We start from the raw sequence: 16,581 nt of genomic DNA, 5'->3' as shown, positions 1-16,581 counted from the left end.
CCTTAGTAGTGAATATTAACACATTACAGCATTCTAGTCTTTTTTTTCTTCCAAACTTGAAAGGGCACAAAAGCATGCTCAGACTCTGCTCTCCTGTGTCCAGTAGTCCCAAACAAACATCTAAATTTAAAAATGAAAACTTTGCATATCGAGAGGATTCACTCTAAAGATTTGGTTTATTTTATTTAATTTACTGATTTTTTTTAAATGAATATTTCTTTGAACTGAAAGAAGTTGTACAAAAGGTTTTAATGTGTGTGATATACGGTTTTTACCCATGTAAAAATGTGGTGATAAATATCCTTACATTGAATTTAGAGTTTGTACTACCATTTATCTTGCAGACAATGAGGTTGATGGTGACACAGTTGACTGCGGTCTTACTGAGACTATGGTTGCATACCTTTTCCAAGGATCCTTCAAAAAGCAGGTTAAATTCAACCAGTTTGTGTCAAGGATGAAGGAATCTTCAGTCAGTCTGACTCTACAGACTGTCTCTCCAGAAGACTGGCAACCATCTACTTCGTCAACTTCAATAAGGTATTTTCTTATTTATAATGAAGTTAGTATGTCTGAAGCATACATGTTGGCCGTTATGCACTTTTAGGATTTAGTTAATATGATCATTGTTTCTACCATATGTATTGTTACTGTAGTGTTTTATACTTCAATTCATGCAATAAAAACAAACACTTAACTGTTTTCACAGCAATGAAAATACTTTGAGACTGCCAGCCTCTTTTGAAATTCCAAGATTTCCCAAAAATCTGCAACTAAAACTGGACAACAAAGAACCGTGCCATAAAAATCCAAGGGACAGACACACAATAATCAGAGTTCTATATGAAGCTGTGGCACAGTATACTATGTAAGTTAATCAGGGTAATGTTAGCTTGTTGCTTTAGAAAAAGCTGAATCTGTCATATTGAAAATAAACGCTACATTACTAAGAAACAATAACTAACACTTGATAAAGTTTGTTTGTCAGCAGTTGCTCTAACACTTCTGTTTCTTCTGATATTACAGGTATCCCACAAATTCTGAATATGTGCAAGCTGTGAAGACGCTGGTAACGAAGTATCCTTTCCTCAAGGATCATGAGGGAAATGGTTATGTAAGTTAAATTTAAAATTAGCATAAGGTTCCTTCAAGATTACAAAGTAAAAGTGAAGCTTTTTTCGATCTTGTTTTGTTAGTAAGACAATCTGTAGCCTCTCAGTAGGTTTGTATGAAGTATGTGTTACGTAAGGCCCAAAATGGCCTCCGTACAAGAAAGTAGTAGCTCTAATATTGACCAGTAACGAACCACCACACGCACACTGTAATGGGTTACACAAGATTTATTTGTTCTTTCTCCGGGTAAAACTACTGGCTGAAGACACAACTCTGGCCAGGAATCCAAGGCCCAAAGCCACCGCGGTCAGGGTTGTTAGCCTTTTCAGGCCTGACTTCGTTCGAGGCTGGGTCTCCAGATCACATCCTGGGAGCTGGAACTTCCCCAAAACTGGTCCAGTTTCCTTGTCAGGGGCACAGAGAGTCTCCAGTCCAGTGTTTGTTTTCCTGCCTTCCAGCACATCCACTCACATCCCAATAAGAATGAGTCCTCCCTCCAACATCCTCAGTTTATTTTAAAAGCAAAACCAGGCCAGGTTAAAAATCTTTTCCATTAAAATGTGCACACTTCATCCTGGATCTTCGAGGCTTCCCTGCTTCACCAGTGTCCTACTAAAAAAAACAACGACAACCCCTACTTCCTGTTTCCTCTCCCCTTTATAGAGAAGGGCTCCAATCCTCCCCAATCAGCTGCTCCCTGTATTCAACTCCAAATAGCTGGCAGCTGGACTAGAGTAGAATCTCCACTCCCACATGGGTGTGGCCCACACCTCACATCAAACACAAAAAAACACCAAAGCATGCAATTAATACAAAACAAAATCTAAAGAAATGCCAACCCAAAAGCTTAGTGGGGGATTCTCTCCATCCTTTTCCACCATGCTATACTCTGTAACATATGTTTACTGATTCTTTGTTGGGTGTATTTTGTGTAGATTGTTTTTACAGTAACTTATGTTTCTGTTCAACAAGCACACATGGCATATGTCTTTGAGACGTAAATTCAAATCAGAGCGGGCACCACTAGTCGACAGTGAGGCAGTGAGGCGTTGTAAGGAGAAGTTTGGTTCTACGAGGAGAGGGCAGCCTAATAAATGTCAACGAACAAGTCAGAGAAATGTTTGTCAGGTTGGTGTGAGGGACACCTTGAGCTATAAAATGTTCTTGCCTCTGTTATTACATCTAAAACTAAGGATTAGGGATGCAACTGTACCTTTTTTCAAACCGAAACAATACCAATACTTGGATTAGAGCACTTGCTAATACAAAGTACCAGTGCTAATACTTCTACCTCACAAAAAATTATTAATTGGAAGGCGCTAAAAGAGGGTGAACTAGATTTAAAAAACAAAAACAAAAAAAACCCATTTTAAATATGACTCCAAAACTAAAATTTCAAGTTAACAATTAAGATTTTATGTGAAATTATTTCAGAGTTTCCATATTTTAAATATTGGTTCATGGTATCGGTTAACTTTAACCGATACGAGTTCTTTGTGATGCACAGATCGTGTCAGCTCTAATTGTATATTTAGTCTTATGTTGGGTTTCTAATCTGTTTTGACTTTCTCTTCTCACTCTTGCTTTCTTTCAAGGGACCATGCGTCCAAGGAGAGGATTTATTATCCATAGACGCCCACTTAAAGGTCATACAGTGCCAATATCAGAAGATGCAACCAGATACCATGGTGGTTCATAACCGTATGCAGCAAACGTTTGCTTGGCGGCAGAAAGAAATTGCAAATGGTATGCCTGTGGAAGATGTGTTGAAGAAGTACCCCTTCTTAGGGATGCCTACTGGTGTAAGTCAGAAAGCTGAATTGAACTTGGAAATAGCTGTCACATTTAACATGTTTATAGTAGTATATTTTATTTGCCCTTGACCTTGCTTTCTTCATCTGTCCCTCTTTCCTTTTTTTGTATGTTCATGTAACTTCTTACAGTATTGTTGTTAAATTCTATAAAAAAAATAATTATGCAGCACCATACATAATTAATATCAACTTTAGATTATTTCATTTTCATACACTGTTATTTTGTACTGAAAATGAATTTTTTACTTGTAGCTGTGCAACGAACTCAGGTGGATCCAACCAACAACGGGTAATGTAAGCCAGCGAAGGTGATTGGCCTTACACGAGGGAAAACCCCACTCTACCAGCTCTACCTTGATGCAAGAGAGGAGGCTCTCACTGATGACCTACCAGGTATTTGCTTTTTTTTTTTAACTTCAAGGCTTCCATTTTATATAATTTTTATAGGTAACTGGAAATGCCAGATAAAATGCATGGGTGATCTTGTGTTTTGTTGTTTTTTTGGCAGATCTTGACACAAGGGCTGCACTTTTATTCCTGCCATACGTCTTCAAGGAGAAACTGGATCTCTTTGTCATACTTGGAGAGGTGTGTGTATTAAAATATTTAGTCTATATAAAAGGAAAACAAATGTATCTTTTGTTAAGAGACTAAGATATTGCTTTCCTCTACCTTCTCTTTTGACTTCAAAGGTTCATCCGAAAACCCCCTATCCAACTGTTCAGCTACTTCATGAAGACTGGAAACCAGTGTTCTCCAGAAGCGCTCCAAACATTGTGAAGTTGGATGGCAGTGAAGTGTGCAGAAGCTCGTGTATTTTTGAAGGAATCATCTCTTATTTCTGCTTGTATTTTGTCTTCAACCTTGCTTATCCAAAACATCTGAAGAACACCCTGATTTTTCTCCAAAAGTACATTGTGAAAATAGATGAGGGTGAGGACCGGCCTCTGCCAATCACAGTCACCAGACAAATAAATCTTCTGTATTGACCACCATGCCTCAGCCATATCAGTGCTCCAAATGTGGCAGAAGAACCTTTAGTTTGACAAAGCTTATTCAGCACATAGGACTTATTCATTCCCATGATGCCAATTTTGATATAACCTGTGGACTCAGTGACTGCTGTTCTTCCTTCAAAAAATATGAATCTTTCAGACGACATGTGTATAGGAAACACAGAGAGCAAGTGTTGTGTCCCCATAAAGACTTAGATGAAAATGAGCAGGAGGTAGTCAGTCCACACCCAAATGAATTTGCAAATGACATAACTGAAAATATTGAAACCCCTCCATCCTGGGATGAATTTTTGATAAATTTCAGAGACAATCTTTTCAAGTTCATTCTTAAGTGCAGAGAGAAAAATTCTTTACCGGTCTCTGTTCAGGAAGAAATTGTGGAAGACGTAAATTTTCTGATGTGTTTTTTCAAGGAGAACTACGATGCTTTTATAGCATATCATTTAGAGAAAATGGGTCTTGACGTGTCTTTGTGTCCAGAGGTTAAAAATGTCCTGCATTCAAATGAATTTTTTGAGAAGGCTTCAACAGCTATTCGATCTCCTTATTTAGTCAAAGAACATTGCAAATCAAAGATCAACATGACAGAGCCTGTTCATTGCAAATTAAGAGACTCTGTGGGTCATACAGTTAGCTCGTATTCATATGTGCCTGTTGATAAGGTGCTAAAAAATTATCTTTCTCATGAAGACATAAAAGATCACATTTTTTCAAGTGGCAATTCGGAAACTGATGAATTTCTAACAGATTACTCTGATGGAGAAATCTTCAGACATCATCAATTCTTCAAGGATAACCCAAATGCACTGCGACTCCATTTTTATGAGGATGAATTTGAAGTACTTAATCCTCTAGGATCTAAATGATCCAAACACAAACTTAGTGCATTTTATTACACTGTAGGCAATTTGGACAAAAGGTACACTTCTCAGCAGAGGCACATTCATCTAGCGTTATTGGTACGCTATTCTTTCGTTAAGCGGTGTGGTTGGCATGTTATCCTTAAACCTTTGCTTGATGATTTGGAAAAACTTTCCACTGATGGCTTTACTTTTACCATTGATAAAACTGAACACACTATTCATGCTGCTCTTGCAACTTTATCTTGTGATAATTTATCAGCTCACATGATTGGTGGTTTTTCTATGTCATTTAACACTGGTAGAATTTGTCGGTATTGCATGGCTTCTTATGAAGATATGAAACAATCCTTTGAGGAAGAAAGCTTTGTTTTAAGAACATCAGAGGTTCACCAGTATCATCTTGCACGAATCCAAGAATTTCCGGATGATAAAACAATATATGGTGTAAATAGTTCATGTCCTTTTGACAGACTGAGTTATTTCAGTGTTACACAAGCTTTACCACCTGATGTAATGCATGATCTGTTGGAAGGTGTAGTTCCTCTAGTTATGAAACTAGTGATTTGTAAAGCCCACACTGAGAAGCATATTACAATTAGAGAGATCAATGAAGAATTGCAAAAAATGCCCATTGGTCAGAATGACAAAACAAACAAACCAGTACAGTTATCAGAAAGACTACAGAGTGTTGGTATTGTTGGATCAGCATCTCAAAAGTGGTGCCTGTTCAGATTGCTGCCATTTCTGATGGCAGACCGTGTGCCACCTAATTGTAAATATTGGCATGTTTTTCTTCTATGTCGTGAAATAACAGAGATTGTAATGGCTAAAAAAGTGCGAAAAGAGAATATTTTATTGTTGAAGTTGCTTGTCCATGAGTTTCTCACAAAACTGAAAAGTGTATTTGGGGATGTAATTACACCAAAGTGTCATTATTTAATCCACTATGCAAGACTGATTGAAATGTTCGGCCCTCTACGTTTGTTATGGTGTATGAGATTTGAAAGTAAGCACCAGTATTTCAAAACGTTGTCCCGCAATTGTAGAAATTTTATGAACATTGCTACAACTTTGAGCAACAGACATCAGTTCAGACAGTGCTGGGAGTTTTCTAACAAAAGTTTACTTGGTGAATTTGAAAATGTTTTTGGAAAAAGTGTGACTACACCATTTTTGTCATTACCACTGGAACTGCAACAAGCACTGACAGTCTATTGTGGCTTTTCTGAAGTTGATAGTGCTAAGAAAGCTTTCCAGCGTGTGTCAGAAGTAATTGTGAACAGTGTCAAATACTGTGTAAGAGATGTGTTTGTCATTGATGTACTGCATTCAGAGAAGATTCCTCTGTTCTGGCAAATTAAGTACATATTTAATATTGACACAATGTGGGTCTTTTGTGGAAAAATTCTCATTCCTCTGTTATATGACAACCATTTTCATTCATACAGTGTTAGAGTTGATAGTGAATGGACGTTGCTAAAACCTGGACAGGAAATTGATGTTGCAGCTTATGACACATACTCTGTTGATAACAGTTTGTATGTAACAGTTAAGCAATGTATTTAAGAAGGTAATAAATGTGACAAGTATTTTTGACTTTGTATCTTCAATTTTTCAAATCTTGAGAGGAAAAATGTAGGAAATCTGTGTTTAGATACTGAACCTTTAGAAAGACATTTTTGTACTCCTTTTAAGGGTTCTTTTTTGTACTTTATACTAAGGGTACAACTTTGCCCTTTAAAGTACAGGTTTGACATGTAAAAGGTACAAATTACAAGGGTACAAATCAGTACCCACAGTTTAGGGTACAGAACGGTACCTTAGAGGGTACCACCCCAGTGACAAGCCATTGTACCCCTATAGGTACATTTCTGTACTTTAATTTCTGAGTGTGAATGATTGATGAAGTTGAAAAGCTTAAAACTGAGCTTGACTAGGCCTTCCCCAGAGTCTCCATCAACACCACCTTTCCTCAATTCTTATGATGTATTACCACCAATTGGAATAGGCCATTAGAAGTATACTTCATCTTGTCTCCCTCTATTCTCTTTCCATCACCCCCAACCGGTCGCAGCAGATGGCCGCCCCTTCTTGAGCCTGGTTCTGCCGGAGGTTTCTTCCTAAAGGGAGTTTTTCCTCCCCACTGTCGCCCAGTGCTTGCTCAAAGGGGATCATTGGATTGTTGGGGTTTTCTGGCTTTTTCTGTAGTGTTTTCACCTTACAGTATAAAGCAGCTTGAGGAGACTGTTGTTTTGCCATGATGCTATATAATCTTAAATATAACTGAATTTTCTAAACATCTATTATAGCATCAAAGTAAAACAAAAAAACTAAAGTATACTTCAATGAAATTAATCAAAATGTCGAATCTGGCAAAAAAAAGAAAAGAAAAAAGGTTTCACCTTTAAATAAAAATCCAAATCACAAAAATTCTGATTTTTGTTGTGTGTGGGGGTTTTTGTGTGTGTTGTCAAGTATAAAAGTTTTGCACTCTGTCACGGTCTCGATGTCTGCCCGGCCGGCTCCGCAAGGTTACATATGTTTATTGTGTTGCTGCTTTCTTCCACTCGTCATTCTGCCTGGGCGGAGCTCAGGCCCACGCACCTGTCTGCAATTACGCTGCAACGTGTCCTGTCTGTATGGAGACTGAGAGCTGCCAGAGTAATAATGTAGATACAGGCCTCTTTCTCCTTCTGCTGGTGTTCATGGTTTTATTCCATTGATGTTGCTATCATTTGTAAATATATTTATTTGGTGTTATTTTATCAATTTTCTACTACTGTCGTTCATGTAATTTTTTTTGTATTTAAATATGATTTTTTTAAGTAATGCTGCGAGTTAAATAAAGGTTTCATTGAATAAAAAAAAGATTTAAAGATGACTGGTGGCGGAAGCAGAGCACAGACTGTGAGAATCTATCGCCATCGTGTGGTGCAGAGATATATTTCCATTGAATTTAGACAACGAAAGCTTGGCTCACAGAGCAGCTGCAACACGAACAAAAAACATTAAATAGCAACATATTATATTATATTATATTATATTATATTATATTATATTATATTATATTATATTATATTATATTATAGTGCAAACAGTGCAGGCTTCAGCTCTGGGGAAGAAACTGTTCCTCAGTTTGGGTGGATTCCGTCACTCACAGCGTTGTTAGCCCTCTTGTGCGCGCAGACTGCAACCCCCCTCCCCCGCCCCCCCACTGTGCGTTGCCCTGATATCTGCAGTGTGAGGTTGGATCGCTCATTTTCATCCTCACACTGATGCCACTTATTTCGGTCTTTGTTTGACATAAAAGGGCATATTTGTCACTTTATTGCAACTATATTTGCACTCTTGAGCTCCTTCATTCACTGACTGATTATAAAGTTATTACTTGCGTTATGTATTCATCCTTTTGAACATAATTAATGAAGCCACATGTAATCACTAAAATTTGTATTTTGGGTACAATAAGAGAGTTTCAGATGTAATGCTGTTTTGTTTAAATTTCACCAACTTGCTGATGCCCACGGTTGTGAGTGCAGCTTCTTACTGTACATGGGTGGATGGTTGTAAATCACATCACAGATGCCAAAAACCTCTCAAACCAAGCCCTCTTGCCGGTGATGCTGTGCGCAACCTCGTGACAACCACATGACTGATACTAACTCCTGAGCTGACTGTATGCTAACATGCGCCACAAATAAGGGTCATATTTGGATTTAAAACAATCACCGAGAAGCTTCCACTGAATGCTACTTTCCCCTGCATGACACTGAAATCATTAACACATACTAACCCTCCATACCCTGTAGGAAACTCACTTGCTTGGAATAACATTTCAACAGGGAAAGAGTTGAGAGCAAATGTCCTTCTCTTGAACCTTCTGTCAGTCAGACAAGTGTAGCTTGGGCTTTTCTTTGCACAGGACAGGATTAACAATGGCGACATAAACGAGCTAAGGAAGCATAGAAACTGCAGAAAGGGCGTATGGCTCCTGTGTCAGTGAATCCAAACTACCTCTATGTTTGAACAAATCCAGTTACACAGCTCAAGAAAATATTACTCTAACGGAAGAAAAAGGCAGTATGTGTCTCAGTAGTACTAAAAAGCTATTATATCAAAACGTAAAGGGAAAACAGTTTGATGAGCTGTATAGTGAACTGAAACTGAAACAAAACGAAGCCTATCATTAGGAATACTGACTTTTTACAACTTCAGTTCTTTTTTCACTCAGTAGGTAAGAGATAAGATAAGATAGAACTTTATTAATCCCTCGGGTGGGTTCCTCTGGGAAATTCGACTTCCAAAAAGCACAGCAACGACCGAAGTTACAGTTACAGAATTGTTATATATATATATATATATATATACACACACACACACACACACACACACACACACACACATATATAAATACAGAGACAAATATAAATAAAATATACAAAGGGGATAAATAGAATAAATAGGAATAAAAAATAAAAATACAAGTGAATTGCACATTTCAAGTATTGAGTCTATTGCACTGTTGACTATTTACAAAAAGTATTGCACAAGGTATTGTACAGTGAGGTGAAGAGGCACTACAGCTTAGTTGTTCCCCCCTCCTTTGTCCTCCTGTTTCCCCTCCCTCTCCCCTCCCGAGAGGAGTTAAACAGTTTGATGGCGTGTGGGACAAAGGAGTTTTTAAGTCTGTTAGTTCTTGTCTTGGGGAGAAGCAACCTGTCACTGAACAGACTCTTCTGATTGTTTATGGCCGTGTGCAGAGGATGCCCAGCATTGTTCATAATGTCCATCAGTTTCTTTAGGTGGCAGCAAACTACAAACAATGGTTGCATTTTACACTCATCCGTTTTCATTAGAGGCAGAACCCAGAAGCACATCCAGGTTTAGGTCTACTGCTTGGTGCTACACAGAAACAGGCTGAACAGACTGGAACTCACATGAATTTGGACGAATCGAAGTAAGAATGTCACTTCTGCTCAATTGAATTGATTATCATGACCCTCACTAATAGCCACCTTAATAAGTTAAGAGCAATGTGCCAAAGTAGTATAAATATTTTAACTTTTGGAAAATCCAGCAGGTTGATTAAGTGATTTCACATCATGTGTTCAAACGGCTTGTCAGTTTTTAATATATCCCATGTGCGCATACTTAAGCTTTAAAAAAATACAGTCCAATGACCTGATAGATGTTTGCTGAACATTGTGGTTTACATCAGCACTTAAATTAAATCATAAAGAACCTGTTTTGTGTGGGCTGTTCGATACCATGAAGCAAGACCTCTGAACATCTCACTTTTTACACACAAACACACGCATCCAAGCAAACAGTGTTTTATGTGCTGTGAGGTTTATAATATTATTTTATGCCATGTTAGACCCCTAATTAAAGATTGTGAATTATTATGTAGTTTTAGTTTGCATTATTCTCCTGAATTAGGAGAGGGTGATAACTATTGCATTTGTTAAACTGATTTGCATTACACTGCTGATTTATTGTGAATGGATGATATTGTTTCATGATGCATTATACTGCTGAGTTATAAGAAATACTGTTTGCAGAAAAGTCATCGCCTTATTTGTCTGATTAGAAGAGAACGGAACATGCTGGAGTTTTCTGCCCCATCTCAGCAGGAGCAGATAAACAGGGAGCCAAGGTCGTAGCTTAGGCGCCGTGTGAGAGAAAGCATGTGAATGTTTAGGCTTTTATGATAAGGTGGGGGCACCAGAGGCTATAAGAGTTTGATCAATGCTCCACCATTTTGAGATCTGAGGCTGTCTGCATACAGTGTCCATCTCCCACGCGTGTGATCATTAAAATCATCGTTTGACTTAACCCGGCCGGACCAGTGTTGTTATTGTGGTTTTTCCTCTTGTCTCCATCCCCAATTTTTGAACTCGTAACAGTGCTGTCGTCTAAAATATTATAAATTTGCCTAAAGTAGAAGTGTTTAAAACTTCTATACAGATCCTGTGCAGCTGCAAAGCAAAAATAAAAAACTCCCTCCAGGCAGAAGCGGCCATTTTCGTATGTGGGGAAAACCCCCACAAAAACAGAGGGGACAGGCTGGCACCAGAACACCACGGATGTGCCCCGAGATGAGTGTGAAAATGTGATTATCAACAAGCCCACCTGGGCTTCAGGTAGGCCGCACGCTTGTCCAGAGTTCACTTTGTCTTCAAGCGTTTTCATTTAAAACATAAACTGAGGCTTACCCCAAGCTAAAAGAAGCTAAACCTATACACCATGGACAGAGACAGTCTGATTGAGTTTTATTTTAGGCTGGGAATGAGCTACAAACGCATTTTGAAAAGCCTGGCAATGCAAGGAACCATCATTACGGAGAGACATTTAAACCGGATATTGAGAGCCAAGTCGCTTTACAGACGTAAGTACGACCTGGACGCCGGGATAGATTTTATTGTGAACCAACTGCAAGGGCCTGGGAAGGATCACGGTTATCGGTGGATGTTTACAAAGTGCAAACAACACGGCACTGCGATCAGGAAAGAAGACGTCAGGATCCTCATCTCTTTACTGGACCCATTAGGTTCCCAGGTTCGCCAGACCACACGTCTCAGAAGGAGGCAATATTTTGCTCAGGGGCCTAACTTTGTGTGGCACATAGACTCTTATGACAAACTAAAGCCATATGGGATATGTATTAATGGATGCATCGACGGTTTCTCACGCAACATCATTTGGCTGCGGGCCGCACACACTAACAGTGACCCAAAGGTTATCGGAGGTTACTTTGTGGAAGCAGTGGAGAGTCGTGGGGTTGGCCTACCCCAAGCTAAAAGAAGGCAGATTATGTTCTCAGATAAAGCAAGCAATGAGGGTGAAGCAGAGAAAGTACCTGCACAATACATTCACATAAATCAAAATGGAATTTCTTTGAGGACACAAACATCTGGGGAGTAAACAGCTGTTTCAATACCTAATCACAGATGATGAGGACGAAGTCGAAGTCCTGCAAGGACTGCTGGAAACAGCAAAAGAAAAGGTGGTACGTCAGGAATTTCACAACAGCCAAGTTGTTGAATTATTATTGAAACGCCACAAAGAGGAAAAAAATAAGATGCAGCAATTTTACGAGGAAAATACTAAAAAAAACTCGAAGACAAAGCCAATGCTGCAGACAGAAAGTTAGAAGAGGTCATGGAAATGTATGATTCCAAAATAGAAAAGCTTGAGAGAACAGTAAAAAATAGTAGAGGTGTGGCCGTCAATGCGGTTAAAGAACGCGAGGAACAACATCAATCCTCGCAGTGTTGGATTGAGGGTCTTCTGACACGTAATACAAAGTTACAGGACGAAAATGAATTGATGGATAAAACCGTGAAAGAATTAACAGACGAGAAAGATCAAATGGGCAAAGTAATAGACAACCAAAAGGCCCAGAATATGGAGATCAAACAGAAATGTCAGAGAAATATTAGGGCTCTGGCCTTTGAAAAGAAAATGAAGGCTATGGTCGAAGATGAAGTTGATTCTTTGAAAAAGAAAAATGAAGACCTAAAAAAGGCCCTAAGCACAGAGCAGGAAAACCACAGAAAGACAGCAGTGGACAGGTATAAAGTAAAAACGGCACACAATCAGGCACTGGCTGAAAAGATCTCACTGGAAGAGCAACTGCGCGCCACAAAAAAGCAAACAGAAATATTCACACAAAAAACGAATTGCCTGGAAAAGAAAAAGCGCCACTTCCAAGAGGAATTGTACCAGTGCGTTTTGTCCTTTGAAAAGGCATTTCCACATGCAGGTCACTTCAGAGAAAAAGAAAAGGTGGAATTTAGGGATATATTCCACAACTTGAAAAAGAAATACGTAGACGGTGTGGAAGGCATCCCCTTTGTTGGAACAGTTCAGCTGTTTCTTGAAAAACAGCTGAACTGTCTACGTACCAGATGCAAGGATCTAGATGCAGCTTTACTAGATAAAACACGGGAGCTGGAATCATTTAAAAAGCAGTACAATGATATGGTAAAGTCTTCCGAATACGCTTTATTCAAACAAAAACAGGAGCTCATTGGACCAGTGAACCAGATGATCAGAAAAGCTGGCAATGAAGAAAAAGAGATAGGTCATCTAAAATCTAGAGTGAAAGACGTTCAACTCCAGCTTAAATTAGAAAAACAGAAAGGACAAAAGCTCGCACCGTTGGTCCATAGAGGCGTGATGGGGAGATGTTATGGGGAGACTCCGACTCCGTCTCAGATCTTTCCACAGATTAAACCTCGTCCACCTCCAGTGCAAACTAAATTTATTCAAGTGGCTCCAAAACACCCTGGCAGACGAAGGCCTTCCCCAGAGTCTCCATCAACACCACCTTTCCTCAATTCTTATGATGTATTACCGCCAATTGGAATAGGCCATTAGAAGTATACTTCATCTTGTCTCCCTCTATTCTCTTTCCATCACCCCCAACCGGTCGCAGCAGATGGCCGCCCCTTCTTGAGCCTGGTTCTGCTGGAGGTTTCTTCCTAAAGGGAGTTTTTCCTCCCCACTGTCGCCCAGTGCTTGCTCAAAGGGGATCTTTGGATTGTTGGGGTTTTCTGGCTTTTTCTGTAGTGTTTTCACCTTACAGTATAAAGCAGCTTGAGGAGACTGTTGTTTTGCCATGATGCTATATAATCTTAAATATAACTGAATTTTCTAAACATCTATTATAGCATCAAAGTAAAACAATAAAACTAAAGTATACTTCAATGAAATTAATCAAAATCTCTAACCCTACGGTGGCCCTGAGAGGCCAAACGGACACCAGCAGTAAGAAAAATGCTGCAAAAGCACACAAAACACAACGGAAATAGGAAAAACAAAACAGCATTTTTCTTATCGCTGGTGTTTTCTAAAGTTGCAGTCCGTTTGGCCTCTGAGGGCCACCGTACTAACCTGACCAAAAAAGAAGAGAAAAAATGAATAAATAAATAAAAATCCAAATCACAAAAACCTTCTGATTTCTGTTGTGTTTTATTGTGTTGTATGAAAGGACTTATATTGCAAGGTAAAATCCCCAATATATAAACCAGAAATCCCAACAATAGCAAGTCATTTCACACTTGCTAGAATTCCAAAAACGTCCAAATCTTTTGCGTCTGTGTGAGTTTTTGATACAATTTTATATCAGCTTCAAAAGAAACAGAGCGATAAAGTTTTTCTCTTGAGTTCTGCATCTCCCTGCCCTTTTACAACATTTTTGTTTTGGTGGCTGAGTGGCAATTTAGAAAGCTAGCATGTGATTGACAGTTTCCAATTGGCTGAAAGAAGAGATTTAAATTAAGTTTGATAAAACCTTATCTGGTTTCATAATTTATGCTGCTAGTTTGGTGAGTTAAAGTTTATGACGCACTCATCTGATAATTCATCGAGATAACTTTTGACTTCTTTCCTTCTTTATTATTATTATTATTATTATTATTTAAAGGAACCTATTAAATCTTTTTTGTAATGAAAATCAATCAATAGTAATTGTCGATAGAATGAAAGTCAAAATGGAATTTCTTTACAGATTTGTTGTCAGCTCTTAAGGATTTACGTATTACATGATTTATGACTCATTACATTTTTGTTATTGTTGGAGCTATTTGTTCTTTCTTTATTTTTTTTGAAATTAGTTAAAGTTTGTTGTTAGTTTACTTATATTTTGGGGTTTATTTGTCGGTTAATATTTTGTTTTAACCCTTGTATGGTGTTCGGGTCTGTGAGACCCGTTTTCAGTTTTTTTCAAAAGAAAAATTAAACAATTAATTATTTTTTCAACCTGAAATTCATTGGCTTTGGCTTATTTTCTGTGAAGAACATAAATCCGAACTAATTTTCAATGGCCTCATACTGTACCTCCCCCCACACATTTACATTACATACAAGGTGTTCGGGTCCACTGGACCCAGGTCTAATAAAAGTGTTGAAAGTGCAGGTCCTGTGTTCCCACACTCTGTCTTCCTCCTTTCTGGTGCTGCTGATAGTGTTTTCTTCCCCTCCTGCTCCCGCACAAAGTTGCAACATTGTTGAAAATTCAACTATCAACACCGTCTGCTCTTACACCTCACACATTTTACCCTCTTTCTTGAGGGATCCAAATTTTATTCTCTCATACCCTGTCCCACACTGGCAAATTAGGGGCATAAATATTATAAATAAGACTTTGCCAGTGTGGTTCTTTATCACAACTGAACAAGATGGCAAAAGATGGCGAGGGCCATCCAATTGATTTTGGAAGAGAGAGGGGCTTTTTATAACATTTTATAAAAAAAAGAAAGAAAGAAAAAAGAGAAGCACATTAATTCATAAATGTGATCTAACAAAGGTAAAGGGAAAAAATTAACCATGTTTGCTGTTCATATGGCTTGTAATTGGGATGAAGTAAACATCTGTTGAGTAATTTAACATAAAATTGTTTGATAGTGTTAATTTGGAAAGCCAAAACTCTAGCGGGTCCACCAGACCCATGAACACTGGCTGAGTAATAAAGATATGAACACCACACAAGGGTTAAATGATTTGTTTTGTTTGTTGTTATTTTGTTAAATTAGTAAGAGCTGTAGGGCCATTTTGTTTCTATGAATAAAGAGACTGGTATAGGACCAGCATGCATTGGGGTGGGCCTGTGGTTTTTTACCAGAGCAGGAGAAGCAGCAGGAAGGATCTTGTTATTGCTTGCCAAGATGGATAAATAAACCAAAACTCTCAACTAAAATGTTTGGACAATGGACTTCTTTTGCCTGCGTACGAAATATTACCTCAATGCAGCAGTGGCTTGTGGACTTTAAGTTGTGGGACGTTTGATCTTTCAAAAGTAAAGGAATTGCAACTACAGTTATGATTTATAATGTATGCATAATAATTTATTATAAAAACCTGTATTGAATTAAGTAGCAGAATGAAACTTTTGCAAATAAATTAACAGTTTCAAAATTGCAGCACAGACTTCTTATTCAGCTACTCAGCACCCTTACCGTAATCTCGATAATAAAAGTAGCAACCTTATCCTTATGTCGTATGTGTATTTTGACTTTTGTTGCCACGATGCCAGATCTCTCTTGGGAATTAGATTTTTAATGAGATTTTTTTTACCTGGATGAATAAAGGTTTAATAAAAACCAAATTCAAGGTGACTTTGGTAATTGCACTCAACAGACCAGTTTTTCTGACTTGACTTGACCTTTCTGGACTACACAGCCGGGGCTGAGCAGCCGCCTCCTTCTCAAAAATGCGTGTGCTTTTTTCCAGCTCGCTCCCGGCTTGTAGGCCTATTACGTTACAGCGACGCGACAAAGACTGTCCAAATTCGTAGACTCCTCCAAATGCAGTCTACAAATGCGTCCTCCTTTTCCCCGAATTTGAAGGATGGGTCAAGTGATTGTAGGCCTACAAATGCGGCCTCAGGAGGATGCAGCCCATGAATTTGGACAGCCCCACATACAAGGCACCATCATTAATTCAAATTCATTTTAAGGCCAATTACGTCACAGCGACGCGACAAAGGCTGTCCCAATTCGAAGGCGGCTCGAAATGCGGCCCTCAAATGCATCCTTCATTTCCCTGAATTTTAAGGATGGGTATGTGTATCCTTCATGGCCCAACATATCCCAGACTTCATAGCATGGCGGTGGGTGTGGATAATTTTGCCAGAAAAAACAGCAGACGGCTGAAGCTTTCAAATATACTCCGCTCAATAGTCAACCTTAGTCTTACAGAGAATTTGATGTTTTTATGGATAATTAAAGTCAGTCATATATCCACAAACACAACAAGCTGAAAGTCAGTGAT

General features: G+C 38.6%; 1 pseudogene; it reads left to right on the top strand.

The window, feature by feature from the left end:
* Window positions 1–260: 260 nt before the first annotated feature.
* On the top strand, window positions 261–6,402 carry LOC146679846 (sterile alpha motif domain-containing protein 3-like; annotated as a pseudogene).
* Window positions 6,403–16,581: the final 10,179 nt, after the last annotated feature.

The sequence above is a fragment of the Copadichromis virginalis genome, linkage group LG23, assembly GCF_057382275.1.
Source record: "Copadichromis virginalis isolate Kocher_CV1m ecotype Utaka linkage group LG23, C_Virginalis_male_GT1.1, whole genome shotgun sequence".
NCBI classification, from domain to species: domain Eukaryota; kingdom Metazoa; phylum Chordata; class Actinopteri; order Cichliformes; family Cichlidae; genus Copadichromis; species Copadichromis virginalis.
Note: the sequence above shows the minus strand (reverse complement) of the source record. Positions and strands in the feature narration are given on the sequence as shown.